This window comes from Phyllobates terribilis, unplaced genomic scaffold (assembly GCF_046119375.1).
Source record: "Phyllobates terribilis strain yellow unplaced genomic scaffold, ASM4611937v1 Scaffold_2__4_contigs__length_985480577, whole genome shotgun sequence".
NCBI lineage: Eukaryota > Metazoa > Chordata > Amphibia > Anura > Dendrobatidae > Phyllobates > Phyllobates terribilis.
This window is the reverse complement of record NW_027362762.1, coordinates 355,301,790-355,315,897: the sequence shown is the minus strand read 5'-3', so window position 1 is coordinate 355,315,897 and position 14,108 is coordinate 355,301,790.

Sequence of the window (14,108 nt, the reverse complement as noted above, 5' to 3'; positions counted from 1 at the left end):
TGGTAGGAACCACCACCAGTGGGTCCTATTTTTGAAGCAACAGGAAGGTCAACGGACCTTTCGGGTAGAAGTGCTCACTTCTTCCAAGAACCCGTAGTCTTTTACCAGGTTGAACTCTGTCACCCACCCCCGGGTCTGGGAAGCTTTTACCGACTCCCTCCGCACCGCGTTGGACCCTTCCATCCAGCCTTGCAAGAAAGTAATCGGTCCACTGCTGGTGCTCCTGTGGCGTCATTAGGGGATTGCGCGTTGTAAACCGTATGTGACTAGGCTCGGAGTGGTGCTTCGCTGGAGGTGTGTTTAGGGCCCCCATTGCCATCTTCCACCAGTTGATGCATGTGACTTTTCTCTTTGGGGGCCTCGCCTCCGTTGTACCACCTTCGGGCCTGGGGGTTTCCGCCGCGCACCCGGGGGTTGTTGCCATGGGCGTCGCGAGTGGAGTTAGCCGCAGGGGTTCACACTGCTCACCTTCCGCTGGCGGTGCTGTGGCTGCTGCTTCGGCCCCACCGGGATATTCTTCACCCTTAGCCGAGGGGGGCACGTCTTCCGGCATCTGGCTACAGCACCACACCTTGAACTCGTGGACGAGCAGGCCTACCTCAGGCTGAGGCCTAGTGGACCACTGGACGGTCGTCAGTGGCAAGGATGTTTTCTCACGGGCAGCACCCGCGGGTGGGTAGCCTGTGGCTGCGGCCCCTGGGGTAATGATCTCGAGGATTTCCTCCTCATCGACAACCTCCATGACGCTGTCTTATCCTCCGGTTGCCATCTTCCTTCTCCTCATGCACTGAACAGCAAATGTCGCAGGTCTCTTGCTAATGACACGCATCCTGCGTGTCCGACTCCACCTTTTTCTAGGCCGAGCTCGCATTCTGCCGACTGCGCCAAATGTAAGGTGCCCCAGCGAGGTAGTCGTGGGCGAGTTGTGCCCCCTGCTCGCTTTGGCACCTTACAGACAATTCGTGTCCTCCCTATGATGTGTGGCTGTGCATGTGACATTCTTCACTTACTTCACACCATCCGGTCGCGGCTGTCTCCAGACATTTCTCTTCCGGGACCAGGGCAGTAATAATTTCAGAGGACACAAAGTTATTAACCAGTTATTAACTGGGGTTTTACTTGGGGGAAAGGAGTAATTACAATATTTACAGTCTGGTAGATTGGATAAGGCCCAACAGGTTCTTGTCTTCCATACAGGTGCTAAAATCACCTTCAGCCCTGGTGCCCTCTTTAGGTGAAGCATCTCTCTGTTTCCTTAGCTTAAGAGACAGTTCCTCACCAGCAACAGTGTGCCCAGATCCTTTATCTCCCGCACGGCTTATCCTGGAGTCCTATTTTCCTCTGCTACCTGATGACTAGAAGTGCCCCTGGTCCTCAATACCTACTTTGAGTTTCTCTGGCCGGCTAATGGGACTCCTGTGTGAGGAGATATTCACACTATGGATTCACTGTCTGAGGGTAGAGAGCCCCCATCTACCCTAGCAGCCAATTTCCCTGACTGTCCATACGTAAGAGTTCCTGTCACGTCCCTGACAAGGCTTCAACTCAAGCAAAAATAATGGCTGCAGCTATTTTTAGCACACCCAGAGGCTCCACCCACTAAGCCATCTGTTTAGCAACTGCCTTGCATCTCACTGACAACTGTGCCCAGCAGTGGCATCTTGTGGCTGATAAAAAGTACTGCAGCCCCACAAGGAATTATATCTAACCTCTAGACATGCCCAATGTCTATCCCTGTCACTACGTTTCCCCCTTACTCCACTGACTGCGCCAATGAAATTAACCCCGTAACTTGACCTAATAGCAATTCAGAGAGTGCCTAACTATGGGGATATGTAATTCTAGCTACTTCAGTCCCAGGGGAAGGTTACACCCTTCCTCAGTATTACAGTTATACTGTCACTATCCCAACACAAGTGAATAAATATCAGTTATGCGTAGCATAATAATAATACATAAGCAATTATTTGAAATATCACATATAAAAATTGCAGCAATATTGCAGTCATCATCATATATATATTCACTATTACAATACACATTACAATCATCATATTTTTAAGGGGTGTTTCTTCCTCTGCCATAATCTTACACCTTGATCTCCCTTCTTACTCCTGCAGGGTTGGCTCTTCATCAGCTTCTTCCTCCACTGACACCTCTGTAACTTAGGCATAGGTAAGGGGATTTCGTCAGCTGGAATCAATTACCCTCTTGTGCTGTTTGGGCTTGTGTAGAGCCCAGGATTTTTTTTTGTTGCACTGATAAGCAACTTAATGGTCTCAATGAATACAGTGGGTTCATTGGTTAGGTCCAATATTCGTTTTTTTACCATATCGTCCTAATTTTGGTAGTTGTGACTGCTTAGTTATAAGTTTCAGTTAGAAAAACAACATGACCATGACACCACAGAGCTGCTAGAATTAATATCCTGTACATACTACTCCAGTTTTAATAACATCAACGATATAAGTGGCACGCAGTTCATGCCTCAGGAGATTTTCTAGCATGAAATTGTGTATGTCAGTAGACAGAGAAATCCTTTTTCTCTATAGCTTTCTATAGCGCTGTAGTTATACATTACCCACACTACATATACACATAAAAGCAGGCAATGTCTGAGAATGTTATGCTTCATCTTTAAGCAAATAAATGGATTGTAAGGGTGGGGGAAAAGAGGGACATAAAGATTGCGTGTTCCTGTCTATGACAGCTTATGATACACTACATAACATGATGTGTGTCAAAGCTGAAGATAAGCCTTCAGATGTAATCAGTTTAATCATAAAATAAATAGAATGCATTTCAAGAAATATTACCATCAGTTTCTTAAATCTAAAATAGGATTTTACATATAGATGTGATTTTCTAAATACGAGGATATTCATTTTTGTTCTCCAAATCCGTAAGATGCATGAACGTTTCTAAAGGGATGAATTAAGTGAACACATTGACGCTGTAGTGTTTGGTGAATACATCTAGAAGCATTAAAGAGGAATATGCACTTTAGATTGGCCTGCTAAATTCTACAGTATACTTTCTACATAGAGAAGCAAAATTACCATGTGGAGTACTTTGCAAATGTTGCAACTTTATATACAGCTAGTAAAGACACCGGAGCTGAATTATGCATCTCAGAGGAGAAATCTGATCCATAATTCAAAATGACGACTCAAAAAAGACAATTTATACAGGAATCTACTATGGGAATCACAAATAAGAAAATGATGAGCATATGAATTAAAAACCGCAGACCTCTATAATGCCTCTGTTTACATCAATAAAGGGATTAAAGACACTAGAGTGGTCGCAGCTCTGTCCCCAAGTTGTTTCATTTAGAGCATTTTGATTGCACTTACACCATTTTCTGCAAAACTGTTCAGCAAATATGCACTCTCTATTCATATTCTGTCTTTAAATCTCATGTTCAGGAAATATTAATAAGAGAAAGCCAGTATCGGCTTCATGCGACATTTATTTCTTGTCATTTGTACAAGCTGTGCCTTGCCATATATGTGAAATGTAAATAAGAGCATAGAAATGAAAGCCACATTCAGATGACTCGATGGAGAAATGTAAAACCTTTTCTGTTTTTATCTATAATTTAAAGGGTATATTTGATCTCCTGCTATGCATTTCTAAATCAGCTTTTCTTGCTCGAACTGTATGCTTAATAGCATACTCTTTACAAGACTTGAAGGACTGAGCCTTGTCTATCATTATGGGAAAGCATGGTAGTATTATGAATTTAGAAAGTGAAGGTACACTGATCAGCTATAATACAATTCTCGACATTGAAATTCCAACACCAAGAAGAAAAAATTGTGTAATTAAAAAAAAATCACAGGATCGTTAAACATTTTATTGATATGCAAAGGCTTGATATATTAATTATCGAGTATGAGAACAACAAACATAAATATGTACACTTACATGCCTTAGCATGCTATCAATGAGGTTATTAATAGTTATATAAGGAATGTTCTGTCATGCTCAATGCACTTAGGCATGCAAACCTTAGAAATCTGCTGTTTACTGCTTAATTTGCAATTCCCGTGCTATGATGTCCCAGATTGCGCAAAGGGAGACAAATCCAGAGACTCTGCAGGCAATGGCAGCTGGCTTATGCAACACAAATTGCTCCCCTTGAGAAAGCTTAAAGAGTGCAAAACGCGCATCAGGATACTTCACATGGTGGTGGTCCAGGCACAACAGTGTGTTAGATGGGTAAGCCTGACTGCTCATGACTGTTTCTTTTGATTGTTATGGGATATTAGCCTTAATTATGGTATCTGTATATATTTTCTTGTATGGATCCCCATTTGTATGTATATATGCCAACAAGTAGCGATGGGCGAGCACTAAAATGCTCGGGTGCTCGATGCTTGGGTCGAGCAAATTGGAATGCTCGGGTGCTCGACCCGAGCAACAAGCCCAATGTAAGTCTATGGGAAGCTCGAGCATTTTTCAGGCGGCTCCTCCCAGCGGTCTGCAGAGGGCCTAAAAATTGCCCAAATCGATGGGAACAATGCTCAAATGACATGGGAACAGCATGGGGAAGACCCCTGGAAGCATTTCTGACTCCCAGGTCACTGCTGTCAACAATGTTGTCAGAGGTATTACGCCACTTTTACGGACTCACAATAAAACATACAAAAACTAAACCAAAATGGATTTTCATGGAAATATTTTAAGAAACATCCTTTCCAGGGTAATGAATTGTGTATATGGCAAAATAAATATACAAAAACAAAAATTCTCCTCCACACCTTGGGCTATGTTCACACTTAGCGTTTTTGCATTTTTTTCATTGCTTTCAACCAAGACAAATGCATTCACTGGTAAATGTCATTTTAACATTTTACAACCTTATCTGGCCATGTGGTGTGTGACACATCATCAGACACATCCTGTTTCATTTATGATGGAGGGACTCTGAAAGTCACAAAGCCTAATTTTATAGGGTCATCAGGCGGCCTTTACTATTCTTAAAGGGCCAGCAGTCGGCCCTCGCTATTGTTAGAGAGCCATCAGCCGGCTATGCTTTGTTGTTCCCATTATTAACGAGTGGGTCTCCTATACTGTTATTGCGTATGCAGTGACTGCAAGGGCTGCCAAAAATTTGGAGGCACTCCAATGCCCCTAGGAGAGCCTCCTAAAACCAATGTTCCCATTATTAGGAAGTGGGTCTCCCATAGTGTTTGCCTATGCAGTGAATGCAAAAGCTGCCAAAAATTTGGAGGCACTGCAATGCCCCTTGGAAGAGACGTAGAGGTCGCAGAGCCCACTAAAAACAATGTTCCCATTATTAGGAAGTGGATCTCCCATAGTGTTTGCCTATGCAGTGAATGCAAAAGCTGTCAAAAATTTGGATGCACTCCAATGCCCCCTGGAGGAGATGTAGAGGTCAGAGAGACTCCTAAAAACAATGTTCCCATTATTAGGAAGTGGGACTCCCATAGTGTTTGCCTATGCAGTGAATGTGAAAGCTGCCAAAAATTTGGAGGAACTCCAATGCCCCTTGCAAGACACGTAGAGGAGGTGATATGGTAGATATGGCGGTGAATGATATGGTGATTAGTGTTGAGCCACTCCCGTAGTGTTCGAGTTCGGTTCGGTTCGTCGAACACCCGTGTGTTCGCCGAACTGTTCGTCGAACTGTTCGTCGAACACCTTCGAACACCGTTAAAACCAATGGCAGGCAAACAAAAACACATAGAAACACATAGAAAACACCTTCAAAGGTGTCCAAAAGCTGACAAACTGCTCAGAAGACACAACTAACACATGGAAAAGTGACAAGTACATATAGTCATGCGAAAAGAAAAGAGGTGGAGGAGTAAAAGGAAGGGGAGACACAGATATAGGCATGTCATGCCCTTCTAAAATCCAAAAAGTGAGAAGCCGACACGTTCAGTCCGCTCCTGCCTGTGCCACCTCCGCGTCGCCGGGTTTGTGCCAGAGCCGCGGTGAACCCTGACGGCCAGCCCCCCTCTCCCAATACTGGTGCCTGTCCGCTGGTGGGTCGAGCGAGCCCCCCTGTGGTGGAGGCAGCTCTAAGCTTTTTAATTTAAATTGTCTCTCTAATTTGAATGAATACACTTTAAATCCATTTACAAGGATCTATTGGAGGGCAAGTCTCATGCCAGCAGCCGCGTAATTCCAGCTCCAGTAGCGTCCACTAAAGCTGCTGCAGTTAAAAAGCTTTTATAAGAATCGAGCTCGGCTGTCCACCGCAAGGCATCCTACTGCCAGTCCCAGCCCCTATGCCTTGGGGTGCCTCCTGATGCTCTTCACTGAGTATCCCGTGGTCCCGAAGCATTTCCTTTGAAAAAATTAAGTGTCCAAACTACAGGTGGTGTAGCTTGCTTAACAGTCGGGATAATCCGCTGACTAGCAGACACTGCTACTAGGCACAAAGTATTTCCTGGGCTAGATGCAGTTAAAAATTTGTAATTAGATACTCTCGTTGGATGCTGAGAAAGCATTCCATAGAGTCTCCTGGCACGCCATATATGATTCTCTTAAAAAGCTTGGGGTAGGGGTCTAGGGGACCCTTTTGTAGCCAAAATCACGGCCCTGTATCGCAATACGTCACCTAGGCTGAAGATAAATGGAACTGTAGCACCCTGAGGGCTCGGTTGCTACAGAGGTATTGCACCTCACCCAGAGGTGTGATATCTCACTCTGAGGTAAGGATGTAGTGTGGATCAGGACCCGACACCTGCATGCATTACACCACATTGCTGTGGGGCAGGGCGACCAATATGCCCCTGAGATGGGCACGACAGTCCCTGTCCCTGGCTGGAGTGGGGGGAGGGAACACTGAGGAAGGGGAACCCTGTAGTGCAGGAGCAGGGAGGAAGCAGTTCCTGGGTGCATTGAGAAGGGAGTATAAAAGGTGGGCACCATCTTAGTTCAGTGCAGAGAAGTCTGAACAGAAGTGGCAGGGAGCAGGGGCTCTGCATGAGCTCTGCTCCGGAGGCGGGCCTAGTAACAGAGGCCCAGGCCTGGAAGAGGGAGAAGGAAGGAAGAGGAGCGGAGAAGGCTCCAGGAACGAGGAACGAAGGGATCCCAGGGGTGCGGACGGGCGAGTCGCCACCACACGCCCGAATCCACCTGCGTGGAGGGGTCAGGCCAAAGGGGGAGACCGGTCCCCGAAACTAGTGGAGGCAGGAAACGACCCTCAGCTAGAAACAGGAGGCTGTGACATTTTATGTGGCGCAGCCCCTCGCTACACCCGCTAGGAAGGCACCACATAGGGTCAGGGAAACTGGCGCCAAGTTTACCAAGAGGAGGCCCGAGGCAGCCGGACAGAAGGGTTGGTAAGAAAGGCCAGACAAAGGACACACAAAGGGGGTCCTGTGAAGCGCTCCAAAGTTATCTGGGAGTTGTCTGAGCCCCTCACCTGGTGAGCACAGTACGACGTGGGCAGCCGTTACCTGCAGACGTGCTCTGGATAATAAGAACTGTGAGTAAAGGCCCTGGACTGCATCACTGACTCCGTGTCGTTACTGCTGCTGCCCTGCACCATCACCCCCATCCTCCGCATACACTGCCCTGAGGCTATACTCCTCCCGTGGGGAGTTATGCTACGCTCTGCTGCACCCACAACACCAGCCTCAGCGGTCTGCCCTGGAGCGGCGGTTCACTCTGACCGCAATCCACAGGTGGCGTAGTCGGACATTTAAACATCAAAACCACATAAATAGTTCCGCCACTGGTTTGACCGCCCTGAGCCACGGAACCGGGTCGCCGCCACGGAGACTACAACCACCAGCATCCACCAAAAAGGGTCCGGCTCCGGGTGTCCCAAGGCCCAGGGAACATTTTCATCACCTTTCACAATCACCAATGGGACAAGGCAGGGATGTTCTCTGTCCCCTCTCTTATACATCCTAGTGACGGAGCACCTGCTCTCATCAATTCGCCATAACCCCAATATTAGGTGGATTGAGGTGGGAGGCACCAAGTACAAGTGCTCTCTATTTGCTGATGATGTCCTAGTATATATCACTCAATCACATATATCCATCCATGCTGTTATGGCTGAAATAGATCACTTTGTTACATGGTCAAATTTTAAAATCAATGCAGCGAAGTCTGAGGCCCTCGATGTCTCCCTCCCCAAATCCATATAGGATTCCATCCAGTCCAATTTTCCCTTTGCCTGGCCCTCACAGGGTATCAAATACTTAGGAATTCCTATTCATAGAGACCTCTCCCATCTATGTTATCTTAATTTTGGGCCCTTTATTGAACAACTCCATACAGACCACGGTTGGCAAGATAGAACTGTAAGATTCACTACGTGAACCACTGGTGTTTTGTGGAAAAGCACATGTACACTGTGTTCCAAATTATTATGCAAAAAGTGTTTAGGAGTGATAAGGGAAGAATTTGTTTGTTTGTCAGTTAAACTCATTGATGGTGATGTGTGTCAGGGCTCTTTATATCACTGTAAGCAATTGCAGACACCTGTGCTAATTAGTTTGGCAGGTGTGTCCAATGAAAGGCAAGACTACTTAAGAAGGCTGTCTCACATTATTAAGCAGCCTACATTTTCTGCCAAAATGGGAAAGAAAAAGGATGTGTCGGCTGCTGAGAAGCAACAAATTGTGGAGTGTTTAGGTCAAGGCATGACTACAATCAACATTGTGCGATGATCAGGATGAAGTGTCTTGGCAATCAAGAAGTATGTAGCTGATTCACAGTACACACGTGTGCATGCTGATAAGGGCAAATTGAGGACTCTTTCCTACAGGCAATTACGTCAGGTTGAAAGAGCAGCGGCAAAAAAGCCTTGTCATAGCAGCAGACAAGTTTTTGAAGCTGCTGGTGCCTCCAACGTCCCTCGAACAACAAGATGAAGGGTCCTTCAGAGGTTTGCAGCTGTGCATACGCCATCCTGTCGACCTCCTCTATCCACTTCACACAAGCAGAAACGGCTCCAGTGGGCCAAACATTACATGAAGACTGATTTCAAAACTGTTTTGTTCACGGATGAGTGCCGTGCAGCGCTCGATGGTCCAGATGGATGGAGTGGAGGATGGCTGGTTGATGGACACCCCACGCAAACACGGCTACAGCGCCAACAAGGAGGAGGTGGAGTAATGTTTTGGGCTGGAATCAATGGGAGAGAGATTGTCGGCCCCTTTAGGATCCCTGAAGGCGCTAAAGATGAACTCCATAATGTATGTGGATTTTCTCAAACAGCACTTCCTGCCATGGTTCAAGAAGAAGAACCGTGTATTTCACAGCAAGATCATTTTTTTGCATGATAATGCACCATCTCATGCTGCACATAAAACATCTGCATCTCTGGCTGATATGGGCATAAAAGGGGACAAACTTATGGTGTGACCCCCATGCTCCCCTGACCTCTACCCCATTCAGAACCTTTGGAGCATCATTAAAAGGAGAGTCTATGATGGCGGGAGGCAGTTCACATCTAAGCAACAGCTCTGGGAGGGTATTCTGTCCTTATGCAAAACAATTGAAGCAGAAACCTTCCAAAACCTGACAAATTCAATGGACGAGAGAGTTCAGAAGCTCCTTTCGAACAAGGGGTCCTATGTGAAAATGTAACATCACCTAGAATAAAGTTTTGAGTTGAGAACTGTTTGATTTCAGTTTCTAACAACCTGCTAATGCTTATAATTTCAAAAATGACCATTTTTTTGGTCTTTATTAAAATGAAAAGGTTGATCGAAAAGTTTGGGGGATCTAAGAGTGTGGCAACCCAGTAGTCATGATTACTTCGAATTCTGACAATATGAGGGTCATGCTGCAGGTAGTGCAGCAAGAAGGCACTTATGTGTCTTGCACATCGCGGAGCCCCAAAATTATTTTCCGGGCTAGATGCAGCTAAAAATGATTATTAATTTTAAATCTGGTGAAGCTTTAGCATAGATGGCCTAATAGGATCAGTGCTGCACACTGCTACAAAGCCCAAATTATTTTCCAGTCAAGATACAGATAAACATGATTAGTAATTTTAAATCTGGTGGAGCTTATTATAGATGGCCTAATAGAATCAGTGCTGCACACTGCTACAAAGCCCAAATTATTTTCCAGCCAAGATACAGATAAACATGATTAGTAATTTGAAAGCTTAAAACGGTTGGTAGGGTGATTTTAACCAATCATCAAGCTTTTACTCTCCCCAGGATGACACAGGGGTAGAAAAGTCGTTTCGGATCCATGATTTGTTCATCTTTATGAACGTGAGTCTGTCTACATTATCAGTGGAGAGCCGCGTGCGCTTATCTGTCAGCACACCACCAGCAGCGCTGAACACACGTTCAGACAGAACGCTGGCTGCGGGGCATGACAAGATCTCCAAGGCGTAAGTGGCTAGCTCCGGCCATTTATCCAGATTGGAAGCCCAAAAAGAGCAAGGGTCCACAGTCATGGCTTCAATGTTTACTTGGAGATACTCCTGTACCATCGTCTCTAGGCGTTGACTATGTGTCAGACTTCTTGTCTCCTGTGGCCTTGCAAAGGATGGGCTAAAAAAGTGGTGAAATGATTCCGCAAAATTGATGTTACCAGCAGATACTGTGGTTCTGTTACGGTTTGAGTGCTGAACACTTGACGGTCCCACGGTTGGCAAGTTGGAACTGTGAGATTCACTACGTGCACCACTGGTATTTTGTGGAAAAGCACATGTAAGATTCTGCAACAGTCTCTGCTGATACTCCTGCATGCGTGCATCCCTTTCTATGGCAGGAATAATTTCTGCAAATTTACTTTTGTACCGGGGATCTAACAGTGTGGCAACCCAGTAGTCAGGATTATTTCTAATTCTCACAATTCGAGGGTCATGTTGCAGGTAGTGCAGCAAGAAGGCACTCATGTGTGTTGCGCATCCAGGAGCACCAAGTCCCTGTTGTGTTGGTGGCGAGGTAACAATCATGCTTCCTTCCTCTGTCCTCTCCCCCCAACCTCGCACAACAGAAATGTGATCAAGGTCTCCCTCATCTGATGAGTCTTCCATCAGTTCGTCCTCCACTTCTTCCTGGGCTCCTGCACCTTCCTCACTAGTTTGGCTGCTACCATGCGCCCTGGTAAAACCATCTCCCCCACCCTCACATGCCTGCCGCCTTGGTGCTGCCGACCGTCTGGACCTTGCAGATGTTAGCCCTTCCGCATACAACTCCTCCTCCTCTACATCCTCCACCTCCTCTTGTGCCACCACCTGACTCCGAATTCTGTTTAACATGTGCTCCAGCAAGTAAATCACCGGAATAGTCATGCTGATAATGGCATCGTCAGAACTAAACATCTTCGTCGCCATTTCAAAACTGTGCAGAAGGGTGCATAGGTCCCTGATCTGAGACCACTCCTCCAGCGTGATTTGCCCCACCTCTGGATCTCGTTGGCCCAGGCTATACGTCAGAACGTATTGCACCAGGGCTTGTCGGTGCTGCCACAGTCGCTGCAACATGTGCAGAGTTGAATTCCACCGGGTAGGCACATCGCATTTTAGCCGGTGAAGTGGCAGGCCCAACAACTTCTGTAGAGATGTAAGTCACTGAGCTGCTGGATGCGAACGGCGGAAGTGAGCACACAGCGACCGTGCCCTCTGCAGAAGGCCATCTAGTCTGGGATAGTGGGCTAAAAATTGCTGGACAACCAGGTTCAACACGTGAGCCATACAAGGCACGTGTGTGACATTGCCCCGGCGAAGGGTCGCACCCAGGTTTGCAGCATTGTCGCACACGGCCTTCCCTGGTTTCAGGTCCAGTGGAGACAACCATTCATGAAATTGGTTCTCCAGAGCTGACCACAACTCCTCAGCTGTGTGACTCACATTTCCCAGACATTTCAATGTAAAAACCGCCTGATGACGTTGAGCCCTACTGCCAGCATAGTAAGGAGGTGTGCAGGATCCCTTCTGCGCAGTTAGAAAGCTTGTGGCATGACCAGACAGGCTTTGGGTGCAGGTGGAAGACCGAGAGGAGGTTGAGGAGGCAGAAGCAGTGGAGGAACTTTGACATAAAGAGGATTGACGCACAACTCGTGGGGACGGCAAGACTTGGACAGCAGCCCCTTGTCCTGCTGTCACCATAGTTACCCAGTGCCCAGTCAGCGACATGTAATGCCCCTGTCCATGCCTACTCGTCCAAGTGTCTGTGGTGAAATGCACCCTGTCACACACAGAGTTTCTCAAAGAAGCGGTGATGTTGTGTGCGACATGCTGGTGGAGAGCAGGCACACCTTTCTTTGAGAAGTAGTGCCGACTGGGCATCTGGTCCTTGGGCACTGCGACGGACATAAGGTCTCGAAAATCCTCTGTGTCCACCAGGCGGAAAGGCAGCATTTCTGTAGCCAAGAGCTTGCAGATGGTGAAATTCAACCTCTTAGCTTTCTCATGGCTAGGAGGAAATGGTCTTTTACTTGTCCACATCTGAGGGACCGAGGGCTGGCTATTGTGCTTAGACGGGGTTGATAAGGGTGTCCCCGGCAAACTGCCGGTCTGTGAGGAAGATGCAGGCGGACATGTTAGGTTGCCTTGATCCAAAGGTGGTGCTATCGATGTCGGACATCGCTCAACACCAGCTGGTGTTACCACCTCCAAAGAAAATGATGACCTGCCAATCACGCTGGCTGTTGCGGGTAAAGAGGTGGCAGGTCTGCGCCCCAAAACAGGTGTGACTGCTGTCCCCCCAGTCACAGAGGATGAAGAGGCCGCGGATGCACAAGATATGGCAGACGGTGGTTGGCCCGGCCGGCTAGGCCGCATTGTAGCACACTGAGCTTCCCACTGCAACTTATGCTTCATGTCCATGTGCCGGTTCATGCATGAAGTACTCAAACTATGTATTTTTTGGCCTCTACTTAGCTTTTGCTGACAAATGTTACAGATAACACGAGTTGGGTCATCTTTATCGATCTGAAAAAATGCCCAGGCCATGCAAGGCTTAGCACCCATGCGACCTGAAGAGCCACCACGACTTGTGGTGAGAGGCAGAGTTGTGTTTGAGGATGCAGTTGTTGACGTGCTTTTAGTACTACGTCTCTGTCCAGGAAGGCGCAACCTGACCTTGCCGTCACTAGCATCTTTCTCCACCTCCTCTGCTGACCTCATCTCTTGGCTGACTGTGGGTTGACAGTAAGTGGGATCTCCAACCTCATCATCATCACCCTGTGCGTTATCACACCCGTTGTCCTCAGAGCCAACCTGTTCCTGCCCTGACAAAAAACTAAAGTTGTCGCTCCAATCAGGTATTTGAGTCTTAGCATCGTCTTCCTCATTGTCTCCACCAACAGGAGTTACAGTTTGGGAATGAGGGTCTACATTATGGTCAGAACCTTCTGCGTCTGGTCCTGGATCCAACTCATAAAGATTCTGGGCATCAGTGCAGATCATTTCCTCGACTGGATTCACAGAAGCGCTGGAGTCGACCTCTGATTCCCAGGCTATAGTATGAGTAAACAGCTCTGCAGACTCAACCATCTGTTCTACCTCATACTCAGACGGGCAGCTGGAGATTTGGGAGCTGTGAGGAAGCATGTGCGATTGGGGTGACACCTTTGAGGACTGGAGTATTTGTGATGTTGAAGTTGATGTGGAGGAGAGCCCACTTAAAGGAGCACTTGATATCCGTTGAAGCACCTGCTGTTTTTGTGTCTCAACTGGAATTTGTAGCGATTGGCGTGGCCGTAAGAAAGGGATCTTATCACATTGTCCGCTAAAAGAAGTAGACATTTTAGTTTGGCTGGAAGATGGTCTTTCTTCTGCAGATGTTACTGTTGCTTTAACACCTACCCCACGGACACAACCTTTTTTCCCCTTCCCAACACGCCTATTCCCCTTTCCACCAGCAGCAGGCCTTTTTCCACTCATTTTGGTGGTTAACTAATTCACAACTCTGGAGTTGTTTGCACAAAAAAACAATGGATGGGAACCGAGCAGAGCTGAGTGGCCAAACTGTGGTATTAGGCCAAAACTATTGGCTGGGTTAGATGCAGAAAAAAATTATATTCAATTTGCAACCTGATGGAGGTTAGTATAGATGGATTAATAGAACAAGTCCCACACACAGCTAGAAGCCCAAATATTTTTTCAGAGGTAGATGCAGAAATTTTTTTTATTTAGTTTGCAA